This window comes from Melanotaenia boesemani, chromosome 17 (assembly GCF_017639745.1).
Source record: "Melanotaenia boesemani isolate fMelBoe1 chromosome 17, fMelBoe1.pri, whole genome shotgun sequence".
Taxonomy (NCBI): Eukaryota; Metazoa; Chordata; class Actinopteri; order Atheriniformes; family Melanotaeniidae; genus Melanotaenia; species Melanotaenia boesemani.
The window spans coordinates 25,719,313-25,738,047 of record NC_055698.1 but is presented as its reverse complement, the minus strand read 5'-3'; the positions used below and the strand labels follow the sequence as shown (position 1 = coordinate 25,738,047).

Here is an 18,735-nt window from a genome sequence, read left to right as displayed (position 1 = left end):
TTAAGCTGTGAGAAGAAACGTTGTTGTACTGTTGCTGTGGTTTCTTTAATGCAGTTTGGTTAAATGTGTGAGGTCTATTTTTCCACTGTGACACTCAGACCAAGTCACCATGTCACATTCGGGTTGATCATGCAGCTTATTTTTAGAAGCAGCTCATCACATTTAAATATATTCTCATATTCACCTAAACATGCCTTAACTTTACAGCAGAGACTTGGCAGTAAAGACGAAAATAAGCTTGAAAATCATGTTTAATAGAACAGATATAAATTTGATGTAACTGGTAACAAATTTTAAAAATCTTTAATCAGGGAAGTTACATCTAAATGTTGATATCTGCTTGTAAAAAGACATTTTTTGCAAACACCAACCATACAGAGATGTGGGGGTGTCCTTACAGTAAACTGTATCTGTTTCTATCATCGTCTTAGTCAATCAAGAGTTTTTCCTGTGGTCTTCATCGCTGTATTAATTTAAATACAGTCTCTTCTTCCCTTTTCTCTTTGAGTTGAGCTTCCTGTTGGCGTTGTCTTTTACTTTCCAACTTTTCCATTATACAGATTCCTTCTATAATCAGTATTCATTGATCTTGAGTAAGAGAGTATTGTGTACCCTATGTTATGTGATACCTTTTTTCTAACCAGCTATTAATAGATTCTTAACCAAGTGTCTGTCTCTTGACAGAACATTTCCTTCTGACAGGTTATGGAAATACAGTACTGTACAACAGAAAGGGATCAAATAACCAAGTATTTTCAGTAATAAAACTCATAGAATTTCCAAAGCTGTGTTATTTAATCACAATTCAAAAAAATGTGAGTGATCTGTATTCAGAACTCCACCTTCTCTCCAACAGGGTATGTCTGTGCTTAATTGTTTGCCCTGGACCTTAGGCGTAATTAAAAAATAAAAAGTATACCAGGCTTTTCCCGAACTCCCTCCAGATCCGTGAGCTAGAGGATGAATGATACATTTTCCAAATATTTATCTCCATCTGCAATTTTTATGTTAAGTTCTGATTCCCATGTTTTTTTAATGTATGTTGTAGAATGTATATGCTTTTTTAGTATATTTCAGATATAATTCGGATTTTGGTTTCTTTGTTTGCTTTGTTTATGATTTATACCAGACTATTCACTTCTTTGGTGGGGTCCATCCTGATCTCTTTCCTAAAATAGCTTCTAAGTTTCAGGTATCTGTAGAATACATGTTTATCCAAATCAAACTTTTCTTTCATTTCTCGAAAACGCTCCAAGTGTTCATCTTTCAGTGAGACACAACATGCCATAATTCCCTTGGTTGTTCACTGTTCAGACCTTTTGTCATATTTAGTTAATCTATTTGTTTGGATCTATTTGTTTTGTTTTGTTTTGTTTTGTTTTTTTTTTCGACGTGTACATTTCTTCATCTCCTATAATACTCCATATTGGCCTTTCTCTGCATTTTGTTTCCATTTCCTTCCATTTTGCTGTATAATCTGGTTTACACCAACCTACGGTATATCTCAGTTGAGCTGCATGAAAGTAATCTTTAAGATATGGGCGTCCCATTCCTCCTCTGTCCTTTGGCAGCTGGAGAGTTTCCTTTTTTATTCTAGGCTTTTTGCCTTCCCAAACAAACCTTGATATTTTCTATTCTGTTGATAATATTCTATTCCAAATCTAGTCCACAATAGATATAGAAATGGGCCAAACTACAGTGACTTGCATCCTTCCCACTGTCGCTGATGTGCCGTCATCACCAGACAGATCGACTCTCTTTCATATCTTCTCCAGCTTCCCTGACACTGTGATACGTTTTTACTCCATCGCTCCAGTGTATCCATATCCTTGTCGGTGGTGTCTGGAAACTTATCCCCTTTTCCTGGTTTGTTTGTGTCATAACTCTTGAGGTCTTTTGTGTCTTTACTAACTGAAGCTCGACCTATGCACAGTGTCTTGTTGTGGTCTGGGGCCCATCTTTTCGACTGTGTCTTCCTTAAGTTCGCTAGTGTGATGCCCACTAATGTGTGCCCATAAAGTGATTATTTTTGTTGGAGTGACTTGAGTTTTGTGCAAAATATTATATTATTTCCTGTGAAATATGCTTAGTTAGCTGACATTCATTCAGTAAGAGAGATGCAGTAACACAAGTTTGCCAGTGGGTGGCGCAGGGAGACTGAGAGTCACTGGTGCGCCACCGTTTTTCTCAAAAGCTGAGAGATTGTGGAAGAAGATTAACCACGTCTCCCGTGCGATAATTTACACTCTGTTTTCCAGCTTATCTGCTGCAACGGGTTTTGGGGTTTCAGTACCCGTTACACTAGCTTCACTCTCAGAGTTTATATTTGGTGGCTTTTCAGCTTTGTCTTGCTTCTGGTTAGCTGTCTTACTTCTCTGTTTAGTTCCTTCACCCATATCCTTGCTCTTGGTTGTTCCAACTTTAAGCAAATTTATTTGTATAGCACATTTCATGTACAAGACAATTCAAAGTGCTTTACATAAAACATTACAGCAGGGTGCAGAAAGCAATAAAAGAAATACAATTAATGAAATAAAAGCAGAAGCAGCTTAGAAGAACCAGATGTAGATTTTGACTTCTAAATAAAACTAGTGAAATGCAGCAGAGAACAGGTGGGTCTTTAACCTTAATTTAAATAATCTGAGTGTTTCAGCTGATCTGAGGCTTTTTTTGGAGTTTGTTCCAGACATGTGGAGCATAGAAGCTGAATGCAGCTTCTCCATGTCTAGTTCTGACTCTGGGAACTGATAAGAAACTGGAACCAGATGACCTGAGGGTTCTGGTAGGTTCATACTGGGTCATGAGGTCACTGATGTATTTTGGTCCTAAACTATTCAGAGCTTTATAGCAGCAGAACTTTAAAGTCTATTCTCTGATGAACAGGCAGCCAGTGTAACGACCTCAGAGCTGGACTGATGTGGTCCACACTCTTGGTCTTAGGCTAGGTTCACACTGCATGGCATAATGTTCAATTTGGATTTTTTTGTGAAATCCGATTTTTTTTCCAACTAAATGCGACTTGTATGTGATCTCCTGTATGAACCTTATGCACACCAAAAGTGTTCCTCATGCGTAGAAGACACGACGACGTGACAGTGAGTGGGCGTGTGACATCTTCGTGTTTGCGGAAATAAATATGGACGGTAACAGCAGGGCTTATTTTGCAATTTTTAATTTATTATCCAACCGTAGCCAGCACATTTTCGATGGCATCATTTTAAGGGGGAGATTGCAAAAGAGGAGAGCCAGATTTTTGGCCATGGCATTTTGTGGAGCAGTGGCAGCAACATCTATACAGAGAAACGTATGGGTAAGGAGTCGCAGTCAGGAGTGATGGGAGTGTGATGGGAGAGTGATGTGAGTGCCTTTACAGATAAGAGTTTATAAATAATGATGTGTATGATGTGTAGGTCAGATAAATGCGACCTGACCGTTCAGACTGAAGTCGCATGGCAAAAGATCAGATACGTATCGGATTTTGGACCACATATCCAAGTGGCCTGGGTTGCGTTTGAAAAAATTGGATCTGTGTCGTTCAGACTGTCATGAAAAGATCAGATACAGCTCGCATAGGGGCCAAAAAATTGGATTTGGGTCACTTCAGCCTGCAGTGTGAACCTAGCCTTAGTGAGGACTCGAGCAGCAGAGTTCTGAATAAGCTGCAGGTGTCTAATTAATTTTTTAGGTAAACATGTAAAAACACTGTTACAATAATCAAGCTGACTAAAGATGAAAGCATGGATGTTACGTCCCCAGGGACGTAAGACTGCTGGTGATCATTGCCAACAGCTGGGGCTCGTTGGCAATGATCACCAGCAAAGGCCGGGTCCTGATCCCTCCTTGGACTGGCTGATTTCGGTGCCTCCCACTCTCCCTCCCGCAGATTGGCGCTACATCCAACCAATCACCGTGCAGCTTAGGGAAGTCCTGGAGATAAAGCCCAGCTGCATGGATCATTCGGGAGGGAGAGTCAGGACTGTGTGGACTGTCTCCCCTCACATTCAGAGGGAGAGGCAGGGCTGTGTGGCCTGTCTCCCCTCACATTCGGAGGGAGAGGCAGGGCCGTGTAGGCTGCCTCCCCTCACCTTTGGAGGGTGAAGCTAGACTGCGTGTGCTGTTTCCCCTCACCTCAGACCATCTGGGCAGACGTATGGTGGTGTTGCTGGTTGTGTGCTAGCTGTGCTAATAGGTAGCCTTTTGTTTGCTGGACTATTTGAGTGTGTGTAGCAGGATGGATCCTGCCGGGTTGTTGTCCCTAGTCGGGGACGCTAAAATGGTCCCTGAAGGTTTGGCTTACCTCCATGTTCCCTGTGGGGAACATTCAGGGCACAGGCTTGATTGTGAGCAGCGCTACCCATTGGTGTGTGTTCTGTCCTTTTTGTTCACTTTGCGTTAAAGTTTGGGTGTTTGTGTTGGGCTAGTTAGGACATGTGTTTGATTTTGTTTGCATTTAGTTTTATGGGACTGCTGCCTTTTGCTAGTAAGTTATCACATCAAGTTAAGGGCACCCTTTTGTTTGTTTCATTCGAGATGTTTTACTTGGTGGTTCTTTGTATATGGTTTGCTACTTTTAACGTTTTGTATGTTTATTTCAGCAGTCCCGCTAACCCCAACACTCGGATTTCAGTTAACTTCCTGTTTTACCCCTTTGTTTTATTCGCTCCACAATAAAATGTTTTCCACCTTCACAACTGCCTGGGACTATCCTTTATGTTACTTCCCTCTCATACCCCTATATTGGGTCGTAACAATGGACTAGTTTTTCCAGGTCCTGCTGAGACATCAGATCTTTTACCCTTGATATATTCTTAATGTGAGAGTAGGCTGATTTTGTAATTTCCTTAATGTGTTTCTCAAAGTTAAGGTCTGAGTCCATCAATACACCCAGATTTCTGGCCTGGTTGGTGGTTTTTAGGTGTACAGACTGAAGCTCTGTGGTGACCTTTAATCGTAACTGAAGAAAGTTTAGACACATCCAGTCATTAATCTCCTCAATGCATTTTCCAAGAGCCTGTACGGGGCCTCGATCTCCTGGTGACATTGTAATATATATCTGTGTGTCATCTGCGTAGCTATGGTAACTAATTTTGTTTTTCCTCATGACCTGTGCCAGTGGGAGCATGTAGATGTTAAACAGAAGAGGCCCCAGGATGGAACCTTGGGGAACTCCACATGTAATTCTTGTCTGCTCAGATGTAAAGTTACCTATTAACACAAAGTACTTTCTATTCTCTAAATAAGTTTTAAACCAGTGAAGTGCAGTGCCAGAGAGGCCCACCCAGTTCTCCAGTCGTTTAAGCAATGTATTGTGGTCGACTGTATCAAATGCAGCACTGATGTCCAGTAAGACAAAGACTGACATTTTTTCATCATCTATATTCAAACAAATGTCCTTAATGACTTTGGTGAGAGCATCTCAGTGCTGTGGTGCTGTCTAAAACCTGACTGGAAGACATCGTAGCAGTTGTTGTTAAAAAGTTGTTTAGCTGATGAAAAACAGCTTTTTCGATTTATCTTACTTAGAAAAGGAAGATTTGAGATCGGCCTGTAGTTGCTCATTTGTGTCTCGTCAAGGTTTGTCCTTTTTTAGTAGGGGTGTGATTACAGCTGTTTTTAAAAGTTCTGGGAAGATGCCCGAAATTAAAGACAAGTTCACAATCTGTAACAGATCTGGCTTCCAGAGCCTTTGAGACTTTTTTGAAGAAACCTGTGGGCAGGATGTTCAGACAGCAAGAGGAGTTCAGCTGATATAAGCTGTCGCCCAGATCTTTGCTGTTAATGGGATTAAACAGTGTCATGGTGCTTAAACTGATTTTCAATGGACACAGTATGTCTGATGAACCTGCTGTTGATAAACCAACTACTTGTCTGATATTTTGGACTTTTCCATGAAAAATTTGACAAACTCATTGCAGGCCTTGGTGGAATAAAGTTCAGGTGCTATTGACACAGCTTTGGGCTATTTGCTAACTGCTACTAGGAAGCAATGGAGTGTTTCCAAACATAGTGTACATAATAGTTGGTGATTTCTACCAAGGAAATGTTTTACCCAGCCTTAAACGGTAGGTTGTGACAACCTTCAGCTTCCTGTGCACACAATTCTTAGGGGACTTCACATGGACCCACAACACAATGTTTGATCACAAAGGCAAGGCAGCATTTATTTATCCTGTTATACTTGCTCAGTAAAATTAACTTGCAACAACACCTGCTGTTGTCCTTTTATCACTGCTCTGTTGAGAGTGTGTTATCTTATAGCATACTAGTGTAGTAGAACAGCAGTTCCACAGCAGACAACAAGCCCAGAGTGATCAAAACAACACAAAGGATAACAAATGAACAGCGGTCTGCGTAACTGGGCAGCCAAAGCCAAAAACACCATACTGTTGAACAGTTGTTATTCCAAAGCTAACAATACAATGAACACAGACCTGAAATTACAATGACAGTGACTGACTTAACAACAATTACTCTCATTTAAATTTACCACTATCGTAATTATTACGGTGAAATATTGACTAGTATCATGGCATCAATACCTTGTATGCAGTTTTATTACTGACACCTATGGGCATTTTTTCATTGTAAATACACTTTATACTTACATCGCATGTTGGGGTGTGAAAGTGTGATGGAGTGTGAATGTGTGTGGATGTGTGCAGTTTGTAGTAATTAATTAATTAATTAGTAATTAATTACTTTAATTAATTAATATTTGTCCTTTTATTTTATTCCTTTTTATCTTTATTGATGGTAATGCACCAACACAAAGCAGTGAATTTGATCAACTTTAAAGACAGTTTGTGGAGGCAAAACATGTTGCCAGGAAAAAATATTGTTACTATCAGAAGTAAAGCCACAAAACAGTTATGCCTCTTGCAGTTGGATTAGTTGAATAATTAAGTTACCTTTTGTTTGTTTGTTTTGTAATTTCAGATTTGAATACTAAAAAAATTAAAACAAAATTGTAGGCGCCCTCTTGAATTGTTACAAGAGACTTCATCACAAATTCATTTTAATTAAGACTGTTTGATATGTAATTTTTAAATATTAAACAAAATTCAAGTTTACCGCACGTTGCCTGTAAATGATCACAGTTTCATCTGATTTAGATGTTTTAACCAGAAGTATTGATGGCTCCATTTTGACCAAAAACGAACCAGTGCAGGTTCGGTGTTGGTGCTAGAGCCAGAGTACGTCACCAAACCCCAAAACTATTCCTACCAAAAGCAATATATTTTATTTCCTTACCGGTTCGTGGTCATTTTCAGTCTATCCACACTGATCTTCGACGAAAATTCACAGAGGTTTAGTCCATAGTAGTAAAACTGCGGTATGCACCAGCTCCCATTCACAGCTATATTGTCGATTTCTATTGGGTCTTGGCAGTATAAATAAAGTTTGATCAAATCTACATCTCGCGAGCTGTCAAATGTTATCTTATACTTGAATGAGACTAAAGGCAGGAGCATCCACACTAAGATCTGTGACACACTGTGGTGCACCACACAGAGGGGATATAAAACAACTTCTTTCATTGATTTCTTTCAGAGATTTCACTCATTTTTAATGAAGGCTAAAAGTGATCCGCATGTCCAAGAGATATAAAAAAATAAATACACCCTTTCAGAAAGTCTGAAGTAAACATAGAGATGTAGTTATATCCAGTTCTGATTCTAGCAGCGATGCTAATGCTAACTATGACACTGATTTCATTATGCACTGTGCACAGTGGTAGGAACTGATGACATAGTGGCTAAATGCCAGGGTCAGTTTGTGAATTGTATGCACACTGTATTTTGTAGCCACATTCCCTACCAAGAAGTAAAATACCTATGTGGCACACTTTGGCACAGTTTGGGTATAAAAGTGGCCAAATACAGAGTCCGCCTGATACTATCCACACTTAAACCTTAATAAAATGAATGATCTTTGTACTTGTCTCAACTAACTTGGTACAGTTGTAGTCAAGGTGTTGCTGTATGCATGCATAGAAATCTTTATGCATAGAAGAATTTCTATCATGATGTTTTCCACTATGTAAATTAAAAAAACAATAAGGTGAGGATAAAAAATGTATGTTTTTCCTTTATCACAATTTGCTCAGATGTATGAACATTTACCAAGATTATGCATATTGACCTTATAATTAGAAAGTTATTGTCAGTTTAATTTGGGTAGGTCTGTTCAGGTGAACCACACTTCCAAAAATCCCTAGAGTTTAATGAGTTAATTAAGCCATACTTAGGTTTTAATCTTGTGTAGGAATAAAAATCACCCCCATACATCTGGATTAGCTGTCCAAGCTGTCCTAGCCATCAATGTAACATCTGGTGGTCGCCTGTTGCTTTGTACATGACTGGTGAGAAACTCTGAGGTTATTCTAAGTAACTCTATCTATACATTCAAAGTATAAAAATACAAGTCCTCACAGCGTATTATGACTCCAGCCAGAATCAGAAGATACATCACTCCCAGGAACACCTTGAAAACTGTAACATGGCTTCTATTCACAGCTTGAAGGTTCTTCTGGTTGTTGTTTTCTAACGAATCAAAACACACAGAGAAACCATTATTTCTTTTTTTGAGGACTTTTTTCTAAGACAGTGTTTTCTCTACACTGAACTGAATAATGAATATTTGAAATGATGATGATTCGTATAAGTTCAGCCATGTTTGGGCTGAAGTTACAGGAACTAAAATGGATGATAAATTATGGAGTTCAACTGAGAGGATTAAGAGTTTAAACTCACAAACATGTACCACATTGTTTTTTAACATCATGTTTAGCCATTTTCAATATTTCCTGCTTACCAGGTCTTTGTAAGCCGTGATCAGAGTGCAGCTCTCCATCATCTAACATCTCCACCTCACTTTGCTCTCTGCCTCCTTCATCTTCATGGATCCTTGTCCTGTATTTCACTCTCAGATCTGGCTCAGGGTGAATTTCTGCAGACATCTTGCTGACAAATAACTGATCAGACTTTAGTCTCTGTTCTTTTCTTTTGGTGTTGTGCAGTTTCCAGCTGTGAATATTGAGGAAGTGGTAGTACAGAACACGGTGTTATTTATAAAAATACTTCATCATACTGCATCAGTATTCACAGTGAAAAAGTGGGTTTGTCCAAACTCCTAACTGGGACTGTACAAATACAAAAGTTTGCTTGTATATTTCATATATTGTGATTGGAGCAATGCACAAATTAGACTTTACTCAGCAGCAACACAATGCATCTAGAAATCTTTGTTAGTGACTGATTTGTAGATTTAATAGTTGAAGGAAGAGCTTCTGACACAGGAAATGCTTCGAATGAACTGCTGACTTCCCCTTCTTGAGGCCCAGACAGGGCAAGTCAATTTTTTGTGTTGCACATATAAATGCAATTCCGTGTACTTGACAATAGACAATGCAGAAACATTTTAAATCATATTAAGACACAATTAAAAAAATCATGATGGCATATAAAACATCCATCCATTATCTCCATCCATCATCTTGACCGCTTATTCCATTTCGGGTCGCGGGTGAGCTGGAGCCTATCCCAGCATTTTAAAAGGTGAGAGGCAGGGTACACCCTGGACAGGTCACCAGTCTGTCGCAGGGCCAACACAGATAGAGACAAACAACCATGCACACACACACACACTCACTCCTAAGGAGAATTTAGAGTGTCCAATTAACCTAACATGCATGTCTTTGGACGGTGGGAGGAAGCCGGAGAACCCGGAGAGAACCCACGCATAAACGGGGAGAACATGCAAACTCCACACAGAAAGGCTACCACCCCCAAGGTTCGAACCTCCCCCCAGCCGAGATTCGAACCAGCGACCTTCTTGCTGTGAGGCTGCGGTGCTAACCACCACACCACCGCGCAGCAGTTATATAAAACATATAACTAAATTTAAACAATTAAACGCTAGCAGCGTTCTAGAAAAATTAAAAGATACAGAACAGATTTCATCCATAGGCAAATAAAATGTTTTCAACCTGGATTTAAAAGAGTCTACATTTGGTGAGAGTTTAATCTCCACTGGCAGTTTGTTCTACTTGTTTGTTGTTGAATGACAATTATTGAAAACATTAACTTCCTGCTTTGCTTTCCCTTCTCACCACCATCAGCACCACAGACAGTCTGCCTGATGACCTCAACACATTTTACACCCAGTTTGAGACCTCCACCCCCCACACAGAGAGGAGGCTCTCAGACACCTGGACAGCAACACACCCTTCCACCTCACCAGTCGTCTCATCAGCCCAGGTAAACAAAGCTCTGAGGATGATCAACCCTCACAAAGCGGCAGGGCCAGACAACATCCCCGGATGAGCCCCCAGAGCATGTACCAACGAGCTGGCAGACATTCTCACCTCCATATTCAACCTTTCCCTCAACCGGAGAACTGTTCCATCTTGCTTTAAGACCACTGCTCCCCTCCCCCAAAAGATCCCCAGCTGTCTGAATGACTACAGGCCAGTAGCACTTTCTCCAATCATTATGAAATACTTTAAGAGAGTGGTGCTGACCCACATTCAGAGCTTCTTACCAGACACACTGGACCCCCTGCAGTATGCCTACCGGTCCAACAGGTCCACCTCAGACGCTATTGCTGCAGCCCTGCACATCTCCCTCTCACACCTGGAGAATAAAGACTCTTACTGAACGAAAAGTACCAAGATACGGAGCGATCCGATACCGCTATCTGTCCGTAACTGTCGCAAATACGGACAAGATACAGGGAAATCCCCGCCGCATCCCTCACAGATCCTATTTTTAGATCCCTCCGGATCCGGACCACTAAAGATCCAAAAACCCAGATTTTTACCCGCGAGGTATCCACAAGATGCGTGTTTATGTGATCCCTCGCGGATCCAATTTTAGATCGCCTCGGATACTGACCGCATCATTGGCAGATCATGTTCACAGATCACGGGAAATACGTCGAACATCCGTGACGGATGCCCGCGGGATATTCGCGGATTTTTCATTTATGCAATATGTCTATTTTAATGGTTCTCTTCATTAATTATATAGTTTTGCATGTAACCTTTCATGTAAAAGTACTAACCTAGTTCTTATCTTTTAAGATCTTAGCAGACATAAAATCACCCAGTCAGTTTCAAACATCACAATCATAGTTATAATGTGACAGTCTTTAATCTTGGTTTGTGTACCATCATCATGTTGTACAAATCATTTGACCAAATTACACATTACTATTTCAGTAAGCATTTATAAAATGACATTGTCAGATTAAACTGTATAAAAAATATCAGCATTATTAACTGAACAGTGGGAACAGAATAGAATGAAGCAATCTAATAAATCAGGTGCATCTACATAACTGCATAGCTGAATGAAAACATGTCAGACATGAAAAACAGACCAATGTTTTTCTTTTTTTTTCTTAATTAAAGCACACAGTTTTATTTCAAATAAATGGATCTGATTCCTCTCAGAGGCTGCCTCTGGCTATATACACCACTGGGCACTCTCCGGTGCACCATCCTGGAGAACATCTTTTGTAGGTCAACGAGGTGGTGCTGACACCTTTCTAACATATCCGTCAGTCTTGTTGCCCTCCATTCAGGTGGATGTGCTTTCCACACGTCTTTGTCTTCAGGGTCCGTCTCCTCGTCGCTCATCATGCATGCAGGCACCCGTTCCAGGTATCTGTACTCCTCATTGGTTAAGATGAGCGAGCAGCAGATCGGCGTGAATTGAAAAGCTTTAACAGAAAACATTAGATATTACTCTCAATGGAGAATGACATTTATAGGTCAATGAGAACACTTTAAATGTATACATTAAAAAATGAACATAATAAAACATTTTTTACTGCCTCTGCACTGCCAGAAACTTCATCTTTATGCACAGTTCATACAACACATTTCAGTTGTTGTATCCAGAGATAAAACTGCTGACTACAACAATGTAATGTGATACAAAAGCAAATCAGAAATCTGATGCATTCTAAAGGATCTTAAAAATAAACAAATCTATAAGTGATTCAACTCACTCTATGTCTTCGGTTGTTGAGAGCTTTGGCCCTCCGATCCTCTTCCACTTTGTCTTCTGACAACTTAGATTCCCTCCTGATGTTCTCAAAGTATCTGTTGCTCCTACGAACACAAAAAGTGACACATTAATATGTGAAAGATCTTTTCAACAAATTGTCTTTCTTTGGAGAGATAAGCATTATTTTTAGAAGTAACCTTAAACAAGTTTTAGAGTCATAACTTACTTCTGATCAAAGAGGTGTCACATTCCTCTTCATCTGCAATTGACCACAACATTGAATTTGTGCCACCGGAGTTGTGCTCAGACATGAATCTGCAGATTACATCATAGAAAACACAACAAAGCAACATGAAACATGACAAATACTAAATCTACTCTGAAAATTCGTTAGTAAATATGTAAAATCAAAGTGCCATTATTTTTTTTTTTATCTGAGTCAATTTAAGATGGACTAAAGCGTCATTAGTCTGTGATCTGATGAATACGTAACCACTCAAGGTGATGCTGCATAGAAAATACATATCTTGTAATCAACTTACAGACTATTAAATGGTTTTAGATGTCTTACCTCTCATTTCCTCTGTATTTGTGCCCATCCTCCAGACTCCTGTGGATCCTTTTTACCTCATGCTAAAACAGCCAATATCACAAACAGATAAAATTTAGATCATGTGAGAAAAATATTTTGACAAACTTTTGAAATTTTGAAAAAACCACATTACAGCGGCTTGTACAGCTGTTTTTTGTTTGTGCCTGTGTTTGCAGACATATTTTGACTAAGGCAGTGACTCCATAAAGTTTAACATACAGCCTTACCATTTTTTCTAAAATAGGGACAATGTGTGGATATTTATCACAGTGGTTCTGAATGTTCAAAGCCTCCAGGTGGTGGTGGTGGTGGTAGATCCCAGGTTGTAACAGTAGTAACAGTGTATGAAGATGCACGTTAGATCTGTTTTACTCAAATCTATGGAAACAACAATAAAGGCTTAGTGAATAACTTACAGATGGGTTGTAGGAATCTGCTGCAGAGTCGCTGATGTTACTGCTCCTGCAGCCAATCTGTTCTCCACAGCTTCAGTCAGTTCAACCAGTTTCTCCATCACCTTGCCAACTTTTAGGTGTGCACTGCACAGTGCCCTGAAACATTTACAAGTGTGTTTTCCTACATGTCAGTTTTTGATTGTAAACATTGGAACATCATTGCAGAAATCAAAGCATATGAATCCCATGTTTCTAAGTCACTGCAGGGAACAATGAAGGGAACAAGGATTGTTTCTATAGATTTTTTTTTTTTTTTTTTGCATATTAATATACATTTATAATGTAATTATGAATGACTTTAGCAAAGCTAATTTCCATCTTTAGTCCCTTATTGTTTAAACCACTTCAGAAAAACATTTTCTTTGCATGAACATTAATTTCACTCCTGTCAACAAAAGACAAAAAGGACAAGATGGTGTTGATCAAACAATTAAGAGAACTTGGGAAAGCACGTCATCCCATGTGGTGTATTGTGGGACGTAGCTGTCATACTTGCATTCTGTACTGTAATAATTCTGTACTACCTGTAAGCTATATATATATACACACACACTTAGATACATACTGCTCATTGCACAACATACAGAAAACATTTTACCAAGTAACAGTTTTCTCTACCAAGCATAGTTGTACTGAGCTGCTTAAAATAGTGTTTTTGGTGTGAACATATCCAACCACCTCAGGGTGTACAGGCATTCTGGTCTCCTCGCGATCCTCATCATGCTGACAGTTCTAGAAACTTTCTGTAAAAAGAGTAAGAAGATCAATAAATAAATCTACACCTCATTACAGTGGTTAATAATTCTAAAATAAGTTGTTTCTGTGTGGTTGTGGACACATTTTATCTAAGGGAACTTCAGACTGATAACTCACCAGTGAACATGCAATATTTTCCCATATAAGCAACAACAATAACAAGAAGGTTTAGTAAACAGCTTACAGGTTGGCTGTAGGAAAATGCTGTGAAGTGTGTGGTTCCACAGCTCCTCTGTTACTGCTACCACCACCAGTTGACCTCCAGTTCTCCAGCTTCAGTCACGTCCAGTTTGGCCATCATCTTGTCCATGTCTTGGTGTATACTGCACAATGCCCTGAAACATGTTCAGATATGTTGTGCAACATTTTAGGTATTGATTGTGAAAATTAGAACAAAGCCCTTACAGAAACCAAAGCATGTAAATCCTATTTCTCCACTGACCTGCAGCCTTAGCATGGGATTGGGAACGTTTGTTTCTACTATTTGAGTTTATTTTTCTTAAAAAGGCACGGTGTATATTAATATACATTTATAATGTAAATATGCAGGATTTGAACAAAGCTTAATTCCATCATTAGTCTCTTCTAGTTACAAACGCAGGTCTCAGTCTGTGATCGTGTTAGTTTTTGTTGTTTGGTGTTTTAAAATGACAATGGCTATCAAAATACTGAGTAAAATCTGCATTCTGTGCCATTTTTATCTACATTATAATAAAAAATATGGATGTATTGATGCACAACAAATTAGGCTTTACTACTTTATATAGGGACACCTTTTAAACCAGAGAATTATAATATAAATATCTATTGTGTTACACAGGAAAAAAAAAAAAAAAAAAGCCACCCAAATTTACTCCCTGTTTTACCTTTACTTTTGAGAGTAATTTTGTCCACCCATTATGTTTTTAACTTACTTTAATCCCAATAAGCACTCGATTGTCTGTCAGTGGTTATTGAACAATTAAGAAACAGTTTTAACTGATTCAACCATAAAATAAATATTAAAACACACACACAAAAAATGTACAAACGTTTTATATTTAATCCCATTTAAATGAAACAACCGTTCACTTGTATTCATTTAATGAAGAGCTTACTTGCCAGGACCAAGATGGCGATCACGTGGACGTGTCGCAACAATGGCCGATGGGCCTTATGTCGATGAATGAACCCATAAAAGCTAGCGTTTAACATCTTAGTTTCAAATAAAGTTACTGCAGTTTCACGGACATGGGTATAACAGTAAGTTTGTCTGCGAAGCTAAACTTAAGTAACTCACTATCTATAACAACTGACACAATTTAAAGGCCTAAAAAAATGAGTATCAACTTACTTCCACATAATGTCCGATGTGACTGGATTGCAGGCTCTGCTACTAGCTCCAGCTGGGCGCCAAATGTGAGAATTAAAGGTCCCATATTATACACTTTATTCCCAATCTGAGACCATTCATTAATATCTAAATGAAATATTTCCGCCATGGTATGGACAAATCGACCCTCAGTTTGAGTGCAGCGGCTTCTCTTCACCTCCCTCTTTTTAGCAGCTTCAGAAATGTGCCGTTTATGGTGGGCGGAACCCTGGTGGAGCAGCTTAGCTGTTGGCTCCGCCCATCGCATCGCCCGTCATGAGGTGATTGACAGGTTAATATATTTTCAAGCTATCAGACTAATAAGGCCGAAACGATAAAATAACTGCCAGCTCTTACCTCTCCAGCTGTGTCACGGACAGTTGGTATTGAACCTGGCTTCAGCTTCAAACGGTTGGCGAAGCCTGCTTTCCATGCCCCCATGTTGTGGAAACAGTCCTCTTTGAAATGCTGGCCACAGACATGCAAAACCTTTGGAAGTTTTCCGGGTCCATTTCCTCCAAAAATAAAATTAATCCACTCAGTCCTCGTGGGTTCAGTGGATGGAAGTAAAAAAACGTTTTCGTGTTCATTTATGCAGCCACAAACAGAACAGTGCTTCTGTCGCTTAGCCATGTCCGCTAACGAGGGTTGCCCATGGCTGTATTATGGAACTGGATAACGGACTGAAAATGGCGGCCCATTCATTTCTATGGAAGTTGCTCACCCAGCGCATACGCCGAAAAAGTTCTCAGGCTTCCGGGTTACTTCCGCATATTGGGCCCATAGAGCATGCGCAGTAGTGTCACCTCCCATCATGCTTCATTCGGCATGATGGGAGGTGACACTACTGCGCATGCTTCGGCAGTGCATGTGCACAGCCGTGACGTCACCGGAGAAATAGAGACTTTTCTGTGGCTTTTATGGCCTTTTGAAAAATAATTGACGGATTAAATGTCCATGAATTAAAAATATTGAATAGAAAGATTAGTAATTAGCTGTGTTTAAAGCTGAAGACGTCCTGTCAACAGTTTTACAGCCGTGTCTTTTACCATTGTGGCCTATGGGAAAAATGCTTTTTGGGCCCCATGGGATTTTTTGTTGCAGTACCACGAGTGGCCACTGGGAAAAATCGGCGTGCCGCCATTTTTCAGTCCGTTATCCAGTTCCATAATACATCCATGGGGTTGCCGAAGAGGGAAAAGCACTGGGCGCTAGGTGATTTTTAGAGGGCGGGCTTTGAGAGCCAGTAGACGGGTCCATCGCTCTGTGGGGAGTGGTTATTGTCCCTTATGACGTCATAACGTACACGCTTTCAAACAAGCTCATTTCAGCGCTTACTTCCCTAGAGGTGGAGCAGGGGGGAGAGAGAGCGCCTGAAAGAGTTTCACACTTACGGGTCTCCTACACATGCGGGGGGACCAGTATGACTGTTCCAAAACCATTAAAAAGTGAATTTTGCATAATATGGGACCTTTAAAGCATTAATCGTCCGTTGGCATCGACACTTATCTCCGTGTCCTCTGAGTCTGGGCAAAGAAGAGTCGTTTGCTTTGTCCGAAGAATACTTTTACAATTTATTGACGTGAACTGTGATTGAAAACACGACAATAAAGAGAAGCGCAGCGCAGAACTACATTGGCGCTGATTGATGACGTCATACGATGTGCGACAGTTGAGAAGGATCTCACAGGAGAGTGCGCGGCGACCTGCTGTTAGTAGTTGCTGAGGAAAATTTCACATTCTTAAAAGGAAAAGGGCTGACAGCAAGCCGAAGTTCACAGTGTTTCTACAAGATCTTTTTCAATACAGCTCCAACCTCAGTGGTCTTGAGAACTCAAAAGCCTTAAAAACTAAGTTTACTTTGGGAAAATTCTTATTTCATTGAGATGACTCTTTCCTCACTTTACTTTAACTGATGGTTAAATGTATAAATGTATGTGCATATGCACACCTGGATTTTTCATATATGTTTATGTATATCTCCTAGATTTAATTTACTTACTGGTCTCATTGAATATCACTTAATACTTGATCCCCTTGCTATACAGTTTATGTTCTGTATATTTTATTTTCAATTGTTTAAGCAGGAGATTATTATCTTCTAACAAACAAAGCTGATTACTTGGTCATTGACTGGATGCTTATTTTTATTCAGCATCTCAGCGAAATAAACTGTTTCAGAATAAGAATGTGTCTTTATTGCCAAACAAGTTTGCACAAAAAATGAATTTGTTTTGGGGTGATGGTGTAAAAACAATGAATTATAAAAAAAAAATAAATAAACAGAACATAAACAACACTATGGGTTACACGCAGAGAATAAACTTCCCAGCTAGGACTAATAACTTAACACACCTCCACTGAAAAGAATCTTTGGCCGTTGTGATACCAAGACTAAGGTTAAGTTTTCAAGAATTAGGGAGGAAACTAAGCATGTTGTTCCACTGTCATCACTGAGATGCATTTAAGGTCAAGGATATGTTAAGTCTAAAACAGTATTAATAACTTAAAGATTACATTTTTTTGCCATTTTTTAAATGATTTTGGAATAAGATTTGTTGTTTCTCCAAAAATATGTAACAAACCATATTTTCAATTTTTCTTAACTGTCCACCATTGTAGCATTTGTAGCATTGTATTTTTAATATTCTACACAAAGTTGATGATGACACAGTTTTTTTTTTTGTTTGTTTTTTTAACTTGTCCTGTCCAGCATCATAGCAGCAAAATGACAATCTGGTTGATGTATCATCCTGAACAAATTAGCTCTGCCAAGGGGAGGCTTATAGGTAAGGCTCCTCTTCATAATCTGATTCATTTATTTATTTACTTTGAATCGCGGAATCTATGTAATCTTACTGGACCTGACCGGAGGGACAGAAAAAGAAGGAAGACAGCAAAGAGAAGCAAAAAGGAAAGAAGAAAGGAGACAAAAACATCACAGACAGAATCAACGACCCTCAATCCACACCATCACCAGACAACAAACTGTTACACTTGTACATAAACACACCAGAAAATCTCCTCAAATTTTTACAAAAATAAACCAAAAAATAAATAAATAATAAAAAACAAAAACAGAGCTGCTAGTCATCAAGACTTCTTAAATGATAACCAAATCAAAAAGACATATCATGAATGTAGCATAACAGTGACCAGGTACTAACTCACAGGAGAAATAAAAAAGAAGAATTATCTCTTAGTAAATAAACCCACTGGACAACTCAGTGACTGTCAGCATGTTGATGACTGAAGTCGACTGCATGGCTACTTCAAGTCATTTTCTTATTTTTACTCAGCAACTCTGACTAATAAACAATTTCAAAATCAGAATAAGTCTTTATTGCCAAGTAAGTTTGCACATACAATGAATTTGTCTTGGGATTAGCAAAAACAATAAAAGTGAAAAAAGAACACACACACACACACACACACAAAAACAAAACAGAACACAAACAGTATTTACAGGACATAAGCCCCCTATTTCTACCCCAGTGCTGGAATATGGCTCCAAGTATAAGTAGGCTCTTGAAGACATTTTGTTTCCCTCTCTCCAGGACAGAGAGG

The 18,735-nt window shown here is 39.3% G+C and overlaps 1 protein-coding gene and 4 long non-coding RNA genes across 6 annotated transcripts in view; 1 reads left to right on the top strand and 4 right to left on the bottom strand.

Annotated features, from left to right (window-relative positions):
• The window catches only part of LOC121656730, a 16,715-nt gene extending 14,276 nt beyond the window's left edge, over positions 1 to 2,439 (top strand). The window contains exons 2-3 of the long non-coding RNA XR_006013450.1: positions 603 to 606; positions 2,427 to 2,439. This is a non-coding gene — a long non-coding RNA (uncharacterized LOC121656730). The remainder of the gene's footprint in view (positions 1 to 602; positions 607 to 2,426) is intronic.
• Positions 1 to 18,735, bottom strand: part of LOC121656682 (C-type lectin domain family 4 member F-like) — a 781,688-nt gene that overhangs the window by 394,526 nt on the left and 368,427 nt on the right. The window lies entirely within an intron of this gene.
• Positions 3,397 to 6,452, bottom strand: LOC121656743. Its single transcript, XR_006013463.1, has 3 exons — positions 6,442 to 6,452; positions 5,858 to 5,860; positions 3,397 to 3,623 (listed from the first exon to the last, which is right to left on the bottom strand). It is a non-coding gene; the product is annotated as an uncharacterized LOC121656743 (long non-coding RNA).
• On the bottom strand, positions 11,569 to 13,146 carry LOC121656729. Its single transcript, XR_006013449.1, has 5 exons — positions 13,023 to 13,146; positions 12,586 to 12,647; positions 12,241 to 12,329; positions 12,016 to 12,118; positions 11,569 to 11,724 (listed from the first exon to the last, which is right to left on the bottom strand). It is a non-coding gene; the product is annotated as an uncharacterized LOC121656729 (long non-coding RNA).
• On the bottom strand, positions 13,413 to 15,186 carry LOC121656724. 2 transcript variants are annotated; one of them, XR_006013443.1, is made up of 4 exons: positions 15,151 to 15,186; positions 14,002 to 14,152; positions 13,740 to 13,804; positions 13,413 to 13,446 (listed from the first exon to the last, which is right to left on the bottom strand). It is a non-coding gene; the product is annotated as an uncharacterized LOC121656724 (long non-coding RNA). The 2 variants fall into 2 exon arrangements; XR_006013442.1 differs by lacking the exon at positions 15,151 to 15,186 and having other exon boundaries at positions 14,002 to 14,195.